The 13,955-nt window shown below is 38.9% G+C and overlaps 1 non-coding gene across 1 annotated transcript; it reads right to left on the bottom strand.

Moving 5' to 3' along the window:
• Positions 1 to 7,007: 7,007 nt before the first annotated feature.
• Positions 7,008 to 7,115, bottom strand: LOC148553545 (small nucleolar RNA R71). The gene has a single exon (XR_015893150.1). It is a non-coding gene; the product is annotated as a small nucleolar RNA R71 (small nucleolar RNA).
• Positions 7,116 to 13,955: the final 6,840 nt, after the last annotated feature.

Genomic DNA, 13,955 nt, shown 5'->3' with positions numbered 1-13,955 from the left:
GGAGTTTCTCCATCTGTTTGTTGCAGAAATGACCACCACCATCGCTAATAAGACCCTTGTGTACTCCATATCTAGTGAAAATATGCTTCTTAAAGAATTGAAGGACAATCTGTGCATCACAAGTGGTTGTGGCTATGGCTTCCACCCACCTTGAGACATACTCCACTGCCACCAAGATGTATCTGAAAGAGTAGGAAGGGGGAAAAGGTCCCATGAAATCAATGCCCCATAGGTCAAATAGCTCTACTTCGAGGATAAAATTTTGAGGCATCTCATTCCTTCTTGTCAATCCTCTAGCTCTTTGGCATTCATTGCATTGGTGGACAAACTCTCTGGCATCCTTGAAGATAGTTGGCCAATAGAAGCCACTTTGTAGTACCTTTGCAGCTGTTCTCTCTGGTCCAAAGTGTCCACCATATGCTGATCCATGACAGTGCCATAATATGTCCTTCATTTCATTTTCAGGGACACACCTCTTAATCATTCCATCAGAGCATCTCTTGAATAAAAAGGGTTCGTCCCACAAGAACTTCCTTGCTTCATTGAGTAGCTTCTTCACTTGTTACATGGAGAATTCTTGAGGTATCTTCCTTCCTACTTTGTAATTTGCTATGTCAGCAAACCAAGGTGCTTGTTGAATTTGGAGCAGGTGCTCATCAGGGAAGTTCTCATTTACTTGCTGTGGTCTATCTTGATTGGCTTCTTGTGGCACTCTTGATAGATGATCTGCTACTTGATTTTCACTTCCCTTTCTATCTCTTACTTCAATATCAAATTCTTGTAGCAGTAGCACCCACCTAATAAGTCTTGGACTTGAATCCTGTTTAGACATTAAATACTTGAGAGCAGAATGGTCAATATACACTATAACCTTTGAACCAACTAAGTATTGCCTAAACTTATCAAATGCATATACAATTGCTAAAAGTTCCTTCTCGGTGGTGGTGTAGTTTTTCTGTGTTTCATTCAACACCTTGCTTGCATAATATATGACATCATGTAGTCTGTCTTTCTTTTGTCCTAGCACAGCACCAATAGCAATGTTACTTGCATCACACATAAGTTCAAAAGGTAAATTCCAATCAGGGGGTGTGATGATTGGTGCTGTAGTGAGTTTTCTCTTGAGAGTTTCAAAGGCATGTTTACAGTTGTCATCAAAGATGAAGGGAGTATCAATCATTAGTAAATTGCTCAATGGTTTTGCTATTTTTGAAAAGTCTTTGATGAACCTTCTGTAGAAGCCAGCATGCCCAAGAAAACTCCTTACTGCTTTCACATTAACAGGTACAGGGAGTTTTTCAATAACTTCTATTTTAGCTTTGTCAACTTCTATACCTTTACATGACACTTTATGCCCAAGAACTATTCCTTCCGGAACCATGAAGTGGCACTTCTCCCAATTCAATACCAAATTAGTTTCTTGGCATCTTTTCAAAACAAGAGTCAAATTATGTAAGCAAGTGTTATGAATTGCCAAAGACAGAAAAATCATCCATGAAGACTTCTAAAAATTTTTCCACCATATTAGAAAAGATGGAGAGCATACACCTTTGAAAAGTGGCTAGGGCGTTGCATAGCCCAAAGGGCATCCTCCTGTAGGCAAAAACTCCAAATGGGCATGTGAAGGACGTCTTTTCTTGATCCTTGGGACCCACCACTATTTGGTTGTACCCAGAGTATCCATCCAGGAAGCAGTAGTAAGCATGGCCTGCTAATCTTTCCAACATTTGATCAATGAAGGGCAGAGGGAAATGATCTTTTCTTGTAGCATCATTCAGTCTCCTGTAATCTATGCACATTCTCCATCCAGTCACTGTCCTAGTGGGGATCAACTCATTTTTCTCATTGGTGATGACTGTCATTCCTCCCTTTTTTGGTACAACTTGAACCGGACTCACCCATGAACTATCTGAGATTAGGAAGATTATCCCAGCATTCCATAGCTTCATCACTTCTTTTTGAACCACCCCTTTTATGGTTGGGTTGAGTCTTCTCTGAGGTTGAACCACAGGCTTTGACTCTTCCTCCAACAAAATTTTATGCATACAGATGGCCGGGCTGATGCTTTTGATATCCTCAATTGTCCAACCCAAGGCTGTTTTATGAGCTTTTAATACTTCAATCAACTTTGTTTCCTCTTCCATGTCCAAGAAAGAGTTTATGATTACTGGTAAGGCTTCTGCTTCCCCAAGAAATACATATTTGAGGTGAGGAGGGAGAGGCTTCAGCTCCTGTTTTGGCATATCCTCCTCCTTATCTTCAATGGATATTTCTACCACTTCCTCTCCTTGTTCTTCCTGGTGCTCTTGATAGTTGTCCTCAAACATTTCTTCTACTAAGCTTTCTATCACATCCACCTTCATGAAATTTTCTTGCTTAGAGGGATGTTGCATAGATTTGAAGACATTGATCACCATTTGCTCATTATGCACCCTGAAGGTCATTTCTCCCTTCTCCACATCAATAGTGGTTCTTGCTGTAGCTAGAAATGGTATTCCCAAGATGATTGAGTTGTTTCCTTCCCCTTCTGTGTCCAAAATTACAAAGTCTGCAGGGAAGATAAACTCTCCAACCTTCACTAGTAAATTTTCCACAATTCCATTGGGTGTCTTGATTGATCTATCGGCCATCACTAGTGACATCCTAGTGGGTTTAATTTCTTCTATAGCAAGCTTTTTCATCATTGAAAGGGGCATCAAGTTGATGCTGGCACCTAAGTCACATATGGCATTTTCCAATGTCATCTTGCCTATGGTGCATGAGACCACAAAACTCCCTGGATCTTTGAGCTTTGGTGGAATACCCCTTTGGATCACAGTGCTACATTCTTCCGTGAGCATAATAGTCTCCTTTTCGTGCTAGCTTCTCTTCTTGTTTATAAGTTCCTTCAAAAACTTGGCATATAGGGGCATTTGCTCAAGTGCCTCAGCCAGGGGTATGTTGATCTCCAATTTCTTGAAGATTTCAAGAAATTTTGGGAAGTGTTAGTTGATGAGCGGATAATTTATATGCTTTTTGGCATTGTTTTTAGTATGTTTTTAGTAGAATCTGGTTACTTTTAGGGATGTTTTCATTAGTTTTTATGTTAAATTCACATTTCTGGACTTTACTATGAGTTTGTGTGTTTTTCTGTGATTTCAGGTATTTTCTGGCTGAAATCGAGGGACTTGAGCAAAAATCAGATTCAGAGGTAGAAGAAGGACTGCTGATGCTGTTGGATTCTGACCTCCCTGCACTCAAAGTGGATTTTCTGGAGCTACAGAACTTAAAATGGCGCGCTTCCAATTGCGTTGGAAAGTATACATCCAGGGCTTTCCAGCAATGTATAATAGTCCATACTTTGGCCGAGATTAGACGACGTAAAAGGGCATTGAACGCCAGTTCTACGCTGCTGTCTGGAGTTAAACGCCAGAAACAAGTCACAAACCAGAGTTGAACGCCAGAAATACGTTACAACCTGGCGTTCAACTCCAGAAAGAGCCTCTACACGTGTAACATTCAAGCTCAGCCCAAGCACACACCAAGTGGGCCTCGGAAGTGGATTTATACATCAATTACTTACTTCTGTAAACCCTAGTAACTAGTTTAGTATAAATAGGACTGTTTACTATTGTATTAGCTATCCTAGGACATTTTGTTCTTAGATCATGGGGGCTGGCCATTCGGCCATGCTTGAACCTTTCACTTATGTATTTTTCAACGGTAGAGTTTCTGCACTCCATAGATTAAGGTGTGGAGCTCTGCTGTTCCTCATGAATTAATGCAAAGTACTACTGTTTTCTATTCAATTTAACTTATTCCGCTTCTAAGATATTCATTCGCACTTCAACATGAATGTGATGAACATGACAATCATCATCATTCCCTATGAACGCGTTCCTGACAACCACTTCCGTTCTACCTTAGATTAAATGAGTATCTCTTAGATCTCTTAATCAGAATCTTCGTGGTGTAAGCTAGATTGATGGCGGCATTCATGAGAATCCGGAAAGTCTAAACCTTGTCTGTGGTATTCCGAGTAGGATTCAGGGATTGAATGACTGTGACGAGCTTCAAACTCGCGAGTGCTAGGCGTAGTGACAGACGCAAAAGGAGGGTGAATCCTATTCCAGTATGATCGAGAACCTCAGATGATTAGCCGTGCTGTGACAGAGCATTTGGACCATTTTCATAAGAGGATGGGATGTAGCCATTGACAACGGTGATGCCCTTACATAAAGCCAGCCATGGAAAGGAGTAAGATTGATTGGATGAAGATAGCAGGAAAGCAGAGGTTCAGAGGAACGAATGCATCTCTATGCGCTTATCTGAAATTCTCACCAATGATTTACATAAGTATTTCTATCCTTATTTTATTATATAATTTCAAAAACTCCATAACTATTTTATATCCGCCTGACTGAGATCTACAAGGTGACCATAGCTTGCTTCATACCAACAATCTCCGTGGGATCGACCCTTACTCACGTAAGGTTTATTACTTGGACGACCCAGTGCACTTGCTGGTTAGTTGTATCAAAGTTGTGAATGAAAAACAATTTATTAAGACGTGCGTACAGAGTTTCTGGCACCATTGCCTGAGATCACAATTTCGTGCACCAAGTTTTTGGCGCCGTTGCCGAGGATTGTTCGAGTTTGAACAACTGACGATTCATCTTGTTGCTCAGATTAGATAATTTTCTTTTTGTTTTATTTTCAAAAATTTTTTAAAAAAATCTTTCAAAAATTTCTCCTTTGTTTTCGAAAAAAATTATAAAATACAAATGTTTTCAAAAATATATTTTTCTTCCGAATTTTTAAGAATGAATTCTAGTGTTTCATGAAGCATGTTGAAGCCTGGCTGGCTGTAAAGCCATGTCTAATTCTTTTGGGTAGGGAATGTCAAGCGTGTCATGTCTGAGTTACATACTAAAGCTTGGCTGGCTATTAAGCCATGCCTGATCCTTTGATTGGAGCTTTAGACTAAAGAGCATAAGATTCCTGGAATTCATATTAAAAATTTTGGAATCCTTATTTTTCTTTTTCAAAATGATTTTCGAAAAAAAAATAAAAGAAAATACAAAAAAATCATAAAATCAAAAAAATCAAAAATATTTTGTGTTTCTTATTTGAGTCTTGAGTCAAATTTCAAGTTTGGTGTCAATTGCATTTTTTCTAAAAATTCTTTACATTTTTCGAAAAATTCATACATTCATGGTGTTCTTCATGATCTTCAAGTTGTTCTTGGTAAGTCTTCTTGTTTGATCTTGATGTTTTCTTGTTTTGTGTCTTTTCTTGTTTTTCATATGCATTCTTGAAATCTTAGTGTCTAAGCATTAAAGATTTCTAAGTTTGGTGTCTTGCATGTTTTCTTTGCATTAAAAATTTTTCAAAAATATGTTCTTAATGTTCATCATGATCTTCATAGTGTTCTTGGTGTTCATCTTGACATTCATAGTGTTCTTGCATGCATTCCTTATTTTGATCCAAAAAGAAAAGAGAAAAACATGAAAATGATGTTTTAAATTTTTCTCTCTCATCATTAAAAATTCAAAAATAAAAAAAATATCTTTCCCTTTTTCACTCATAAATTTCGAAAATTTGAGTTGACTTTTTCAAAACTTTTTAAAATCTAGTTGTTTTTATGAGTCAAATCAAATTTTCAATTTAAAAATCTTATCTTTTTCAAAATCTTTTTCAAAAATCAAATCTTTTTCATTTTTCTTAGTTATTTTCGAAAATTTTAAAATATTTTTCAAAAATCTTTTTCTCATCTTTATCACATAATTTTCAAAAATAACATCATCAATTAATGTTTTGATTCAAAAATTTCAAGTTTGTTGCTTGCTTGTTAAGAAAGATTCAAACTTTAAGTTCTAGAATCATATCTTGTGATTTTCTTTTGAATCAAGTCATTAATTGTGATTTTAAAAATCAAATCTTTTTCAAAACTAATTTCAATCATATCTTTTCAAAAATATCTTCTTATCTTATCTTTTTCAAAATTTGATTTTAAAATATCCTTTCTAACTTCTTATCCTCTTCTCTCTTCAAAATTGATTTTCAAATTTGTTTCAACTAACTAACTTTTTGTTTGTTTCTTATCTTTTTCAAAACTACCTAACTAACTCCCTCTCTCTCTAATTTTCGAAAATATCTTCCCTCTTTTTCAAAATTTCTTTTTAATTAACTAATTATTTTAACTTTTGATTTTAAAATTTCAAAAATTACTAACCTTTTTCAAAAACCATTTTCGAAAACCACTAACTCTTTTTCAAAAATTATTTTCAAAAATTCACTTCCCCCTCTCATCTTCTTCTATTTGTTTATTTATTTACTAACATCTCTTCCTCACTCACCAAAAATCCGAACCCCCTCTCTCTCTCTGAGTTCAGATTTTCTCTTCTTCTTTTCTTCTATTCACACAGGGACCTCTATACTGTGGTAAAAAGGATCCCTATTATTATTATTATTTTTCTGTCCCTCTTTTTCATATGAGCAGGAGTAAAGTTAAGAATATTCTTGTAGAAGCAGATCCAGAACCTGAAAGGACTCTGAAAAGGAAACTAAGAGAAGCTAAAATACAACAGTCCAGAGACAACCTTTCAGAAATTTTCGAACAAGAAGAAGAGATGGCAGCCGAAAATAATAATAATGCAAGGAGAATGCTTGGTGACTTTACTGCACCTAATTCCAATTTACATGGAAGAAGCATCTCCATTCCTGCCATTGGAGCAAACAATTTTGAGCTGAAACCTCAATTAGTTTCTCTGATGCAGCAGAACTGCAAGTTTCATGGACTTCCATCTGAAGATCCTTTTCAGTTCTTAACTGAATTCTTGCAGATATGTGATACTGTTAAGACTAATGGAGTAGATCCTGAAGTCTACAGGCTCATGCTTTTCCCTTTTGCTGTAAGAGACAGAGCTAGAGTATGGTTGGACTCTCAACCTAAGGATAGCCTGAACTCTTGGGATAAGCTGGTCAAGGCTTTCTTAGCCAAGTTCTTTCCTCCTCAAAAGTTGAGTAAGCTTAGAGTGGATGTTCAGACCTTCAGACAGAAAGAAGGTGAATCCCTCTATGAAACTTGGGAGAGATACAAAGGACTGACCAAAAAGTGTCCTTCTGACATGCTTTCAGAATGGACCATCCTGGATATATTCTATGATGGTCTGTCTGAATTAGCTAAGATGTCATTGGATACTTCTGCAGGTGGATCCATTCACCTAAAGAAAACGCCTGCAGAAGCTCAAGAACACATTGACATGGCTGCTAATAACCAATTCATGTACACTTCTAAAAGGAATCCTGTGAACAATGGGACGCCTATGAAGAAGGGAGTTCTTGAAATTGATACTCTGAATGCTATATTGGCTCAGAATAAAATATTGACTCAGCAAGTCGATATGATTTCTCAGAGTCTGAATGGAATGCAAGCTGCATCCAACAGTACTCAAGAGGCATCTTCTGAAGAAGAAGCTTATGATCCAGAGAACCCTGCAATAGCAGAGGTGAATTACTTAGGTGAATCTTATGGAAACACCTATAACTCATCATGGAGAAATCATCCAAATTTCTCATGGAAGGATCAAAAGCCTCAACAAGGCTTTAATAATGGTGGAAGAAATAGGTTTCACAATAGTAAACCTTTTCCATCATCCACTCAGCAACAGACAGAGAACTCTGAACAAAATACTTCTAATTTAGCAAACTTAGTCTCTGATCTATCTAAGGCCACTGTGAGTTTCATGAATGAAACAAAATCCTCCATTAGAAATTAGGAAGCATAAGTGGGCCAGCTGAGTAAAAGGATCACTGAAATCCCTCCTAGTACTCTCCCAAGCAATACAGAAGAAAATCCAAAAGGAGAGTGCAAGGCCATTGAATTGATCACTATGGCCGAACCTGCAAGGGAAGGAGAGGACGTGAATCCCAAGGAGGAAGACCTCCTGGGACGTCCAGTGATCAATAAGGAGTTTCCCTCTATGGAACCAAAGGAATCTGAGACTCATCTAGAGACCATAGAGATTCCATTGAACCTCCTTATGCCATTCATGAGCTCTGATGAGTATTCCTCTTCTGAAGAGAATGAGGATGTTACTGAAGAGCAAACTGCCAAGTTTCTTGGTGCAATCATGAAGGTGAATGCCAAATTATTTGGTATTGAGACTTGGGAAGATGAACCTCCCTTGTTCACCAATGAACTAAGTGATCTGGATCAACTGACATTGCCTTAGAAGAAACAGGGTCTTGGAAAGTTCGTAATACCTTGTACCATAGGCAACATGATCTTTGAAAAGGCCCTGTGTGACCTTGGTTCAGGGATAAACCTCATGCCCCTCTCTGTAATAGAGAAACTAGGAATCTATGGGGTGCAAGCTGCTAAAATCTCAGTAGAGATGGCAGACAATTCAAGAAAACAGGCTTATGGACAAGTAGAGGACATATTAGTAAAGGTTGAAGGCCTTTACATCCCTGCTGATTTCATAGTCCTTGATACTGGAAGGATGAGGATGAATCCATCATCCTTGGAAGACCTTTCCTAGCCACAGCAAGAGCTGTGATTGATGTTGACAGAGGTGAATTAGTCCTTCAATTGAATGAGGACTCCCTTGTGTTTACAACTCAAGGTTACTGTAAACATGGAGAGGAAGCATAAAAAGCTTCTCTCAAAACAGAGTCAACCAGAACCCCCACAGTCAAACTCTAAGTTTGGTGTTGGGAGGCCACAACCAAACTCTAAGTTTGGTGTTGAACTCCCATATCCAAACTCTAAGTTTGGTGTTGGGGAGTCTCAACAATGCTCTGAACATCTGTGAGGCTCCATGAGAGCCCACTGTCAAGCTATTGACATTAAAGAAGCACTTGTTGGGAGGCAACCCAATTTTTATTTATTTATCTAATTCTATTTTTCTTGTTCTTTCATGTTTTATTAGGTTCATGATCATGTGGAGTCATAAAATAAATATAAAAATTGAAAACGGAATCAAAAAATAGCAGAAGAAAAATTACACCTTGGAGGAAGACCTTACTGGCGTTTAAACGGCAGTAAGAAGCATCTGGCTGGTGTTCAACGCCAGAACAGAGCATGGTTCTGGCGCTGAACGCCAGAATTGCACCCTGGAGAAGAGCTGGCGCTGAACGCCCAGAACAAGCATGGTTCTGGCGTTCAACGCCAGAAATGGGCAACAAATGGGCGTTCAACGCCCAGAACAAGCACCAATCGGGCGCTGAACGCCCAGAGTTGTGTGCAAGGGCATTTTGCATGCCTAATTTGGTGCAAGGCTGTAAATCCTTGAACACCTCAGGATCTGTGGACCCCACAGGATCACCTCAGGATCTGTGGACCCCACAGGATCCCCACCTACCTCCACTCACTTCTTCTCACCCCTCTTTCACACAATCCCATAAACACTCTTCCCCAAAACTCTTCACCAATCACCTCAATCTCTCTTCCCTATCACCACTTCACCACTCACATCCATCCACTCTTCCCCATAAACCTACCTCATAAACACCACCTACCTTCAAAATTCAAAATCAATTTCCCACCCAAACCCACTCTATATGGCCGAAACCTTACCCTCCCTCCCTTCCCTATATATAGCCCTCCATTCCTCCTCATTTTCACACATCACAACCCTCTCTTCCCCTTCTTGGCCGAAACACATCTCTCTCCCTCTCCTCCATTTCTTCTTCTTCTTCATCTCTTCTTTCTTCTCTTGCTCGAGGGCGAGCAATATTTTAAGTTTGGTGTGGTAAAAGCATAAGCTTTTTGTTTTTCCATTACCATTGATGGCACCTAAGACCGGAGAATCCTCTAGAAAAGGGAAAGGAAAGACAAAAGCTTCCACCTCCGAGTCATGGGAGATGGAAAGGTTCATCTCCAAAGCTCATCAAGATCACTTCTATGATGTTGTGGCCAAGAAGAAGGTGATCCCCGAGGTCCCTTTCAAGCTCAAGAAGAATGAGTATCTGGAGATCCGACATGAAATCCAAAGAAGAGGTTGGGAAGTTCTAACAAACCCCATCCAACAAGTCGGCATCCTAATGGTTCAAGAGTTCTATGCCAATGCATGGATCACTAGGAACCATGATCAAAGTAAGAACCCAAACCAAAAGAATTATATTACAATGGTTCGGGGGAAATACTTAGATTTTAGTCCGGAAAATGTGAGGTTGGCGTTTAACTTGCCTATGATGCAAGGAGATGCATGCCCCTACACTAGAAGGGTCAACTTTAATCAAAGGTTGGACCAAGTCCTCATGAATATATGTGTGGAAGGAGCTCAATGGAAGATTGACTCCAAAGGCAAGCCGGTTCAATTAAGAAGACTGGACCTCAAGCCTGTGGCTAGAGGATGGTTGGAGTTCATCTAACGCTCCATCATCCCCACTAGCAACCGATCTGAAGTTACTGTGGATCGGGCCATCATGATTCATAGCATCATGATTGGAGAGGAAGTAGAAGTTCATGAAGTCATCTCCCTTGAACTCTACAAAATAGCCGAAAAGCCCTCTCCTGGGGCAAGGCTAGCTTTTCCTCATCTTATTTGCCATCTATGTTACTCAGCTGGAGCTTTCATAGAAGGAGACATTCCCATTGAGGAAGAGAAGCCCATCACTAAGAAAAGGATGGAGCAAGCAAGAGAGCCTATTCATGGATCTCAAGAGATGCATGAAGCTCATCACCATGAGATCCCGGAGATGCCTCAAATGCATTTTCCTCCACAAAACTATTGGGAGCAAATTAACACCTCCCTAGGAGAATTAAGTTCCAACATGGGATAATTAAGGGTGGAACATCAAGAGCACTCCATCATCCTTCATGAAATAAGAGAAGATCAAAAAGCAATGAGGGAGGAGCAACAAATACAAGGAAGAGACATAGAAGAGCTCAAGGACATCATTGGTTCCTCAAGAAGAAAATGCCACCATCACTAAGGTGGACTCATTCCTTGTTCTTACATTCTCTGTTTTTTGTTTTCTCTATGTTAAGTGCTTATCCATGTTTGTGTCTTCATTACATGATCATTAGTATTTAGTAACTTTGTCTTAAAGTTATGAATGTCCTATGAATCCATCACCTCTCTTAAATGAAAACTATTTTAATTCAAAAGAACAAGAAGTACATGAGTTTCGAATTTATCCTTGAACTTAGTTTAATTATATTGATGTGGTGACAATGCTTCTTGTTTTCTGAATGAATGCTTGAACAGTGCATATGTCTTTTGAAGTTGTTGTTTAAGAATGTTAAATATGTTGGCTCTTGAAAGAATGATGATAAGGAGACATGTTATTTGATAATCTGAAAAATCATAAAAATGATTCTTGAAGCAAGAAAAAACAGCAAAGAACAAAGCTTGCAGAAAAAAAAAGAAAAAAAATATAGGCGAAAAAAAAATAAAAATAAAAAGCAAGCAGAAAAAGCCAAAAGCTCTTAAAACCAAGAGGCAAGAGCAAAAAGCCAATAACCCTTAAAACCAAAAGGCAAGGGTAAATAAAAAGGATCCCAAGGCTTTGAGCATTAGTGGATAGGAGCGCCTAAAGGAATAAAATCCTGGCCTGAGCGGCTAAACCAAGCTATCCCTAACCATGTGCTTGTGGCGTGAAGGTGTCAAGTGAAAACTTGAGACTGAGCGGTTAAAGTCAAGATCCAAAGCAAAAGAAGAGTGTGCTTAAGAACCCTGGACACCTCTAATTGGGGACTTTAGCAAAGCTGAGTCACAATCTGAAAAGGTTCACCCAATTATGTGTCTGTGGCATTTATGTATCCGGTGGTAATACTGGAAAACAAAGTGCTTAGGGCCACGGCCAAGACTCATAAAATAGCTGTGTTCAAGAATCATCATACTGAACTAGGAGAATCAATAAAACTATCTGAACTCTGAGTTTCTATAGATGCCAATCATTCTGAACTTCAATGAATAAAGTGAGATGCCAAAACTATCCAAGAGGAAAAAAGCTACAAGTCCCGCTCATTTAATTGGAGCTATGTTTCATTGATAGTTTGGAATTTATAGTATATTCTCTTCTTTTTATCCTATTTGATTTTCAGTTGCTTGGGGACAAGCAACAATTTAAGTTTGGTGTTGTGATGAGCGGATAATTTATACGCTTTTTGGCATTATTTTTAGTATGTTTTTAGTAGAATCTGGTTACTTTTAGGGATGTTTTCATTAGTTTTTATGTTAAATTCACATTTTTGGACTTTACTATGAGTTTGTGTGTTTTTCTGTGATTTCAGGTATTTTCTAGCTGAAATCGAGGGACTTGAGCAAAAATCAAAATCAGAGGTAGAAGAAGGACTGCTGATGCTGTTGGATTCTGACCTCCCTGCACTCAAAGTGGATTTTCTGGAGCTACAGACCTCAACATGGCGCGCTTCCAATTGCGTTGGAAAGTATACATCCAGGGCTTTCCAGCAATATATAATAGTCCATACTTTGGCTGCGTTTAGATGACGTAAAAAGGCGTTGAACGCCAGTTCTACGCTGTTGTCTGGAGTTAAACGCCAGAAACAAGTCACAAACCAGAGTTGAACGCCAGAGCCTCTGCACGTGTAACATTCAAGCTCAGCCCAAGCACACACCAAGTGGGCCCCGGAAGTGGATTTATGCATCAATTACTTACTTCTGTAAACCCTAGTAACTAGTTTAGTATAAATAGGACTGTTTACTATTGTATTAGCTATCCTAGGACGTTTTGTTCTTAGATCATGGGGGCTGGCCATTCGGCCATGCCTGAACCTTTCACTTATGTATTTTTCAACGGTAGAGTTTCTGCACTCCATAGATTAAGGTGTGGAGCTCTGCTGTTCCTCATGAATTAATGCAAAGTACTACTGTTTTCTATTCAATTCAACTTATTCCGCTTCTAAGATATTCATTCGCACTTCAACATGAATGTGATGAATGTGACAATCATCATCATTCCCTATGAACGCGTGCCTGACCACCACTTTCGTTCTACCTTAGATTGAATGAGTATCTCTTAGATCTCTTAATCAGAATCTTCGTGGTGTAAGCTAGATTGATGGCGACATTCATGAGAATCCGGAAAGTCTAAACCTTGTCTGTGGTATTCTGAGTAGGATTCAAGGATTGAATGACTGTGACGAGCTTTAAACTCGTGAGTGTTGGGCGTAGTGACAGACGCAAAAGGAGGGTGAATCCTATTCCAGTATGATCGAGAACCTCAGATGATTAGCCGTGCTGTGACAGAGCATTTGGACCATTTTCACAAGAGGATGGGATGTAGCCATTGACAACGGTGATGCCCTTACATAAAGCCAGCCATGGAAAGGAGTAAGATTGATTCGATGAAGATAGCAGGAAAACAGAGGTTCAGAGGAACGAATGCATCTCTATGCGCTTATCTGAAATTTTCACCAATGATTTACATAAGTATTTCTATCCGTATTTTATTATATAATTTTGAAAACTCCATAACTATTTTATATCCGCCTGACTGAGATCTACAAGGTGACCATAGCTTGCTTCATACCAACAATCTCCGTGGGATCGACCCTTACTCACGTAAGGTTTATTACTTGGACGACCCAGTGCACTTGCTGGTTAGTTGGATCAAAGTTGTGAATGAAAAACAATTTATTAAGACGTGCGTACAGAGTTTCTGGCGCCGTTTCCTGAGATCACAATTTCGTGCACCATTAGTCCTTAGTCTCCTTGTTGAACCTTTGGGGATATGGTAATGGAGGTGTGAAGTTTACTCCCTTCCTGTAGTCCTTAGTTGGCTCTTCAATAGTTTCCTTCCCTTTTCTTGAAATTTTTGGCTGTTCCTCCTTTTCCTTGAGCTCCTCTGGAACATACTTGCTTGCTGTGACATCCTCATCATTGGCTTCCCCTTTTTCACCTTGTTTCTTGTCATCTTCCTTTGGCTTCTTGGTTGCTTCTCCATTTTTCACCAAGATTTTTCCACTCCTTAGTTGTATAGATTTGCATTCCTCTTTTGGA

Source organism: Arachis ipaensis, chromosome B7 (genome assembly GCF_059453495.1).
Source record: "Arachis ipaensis isolate K30076 ecotype BB chromosome B7, ASM5945349v1, whole genome shotgun sequence".
In the NCBI taxonomy this organism is placed as follows: Eukaryota; Viridiplantae; Streptophyta; class Magnoliopsida; order Fabales; family Fabaceae; genus Arachis; species Arachis ipaensis.
This window is presented reverse-complemented; position numbering and strand designations above follow the sequence as displayed.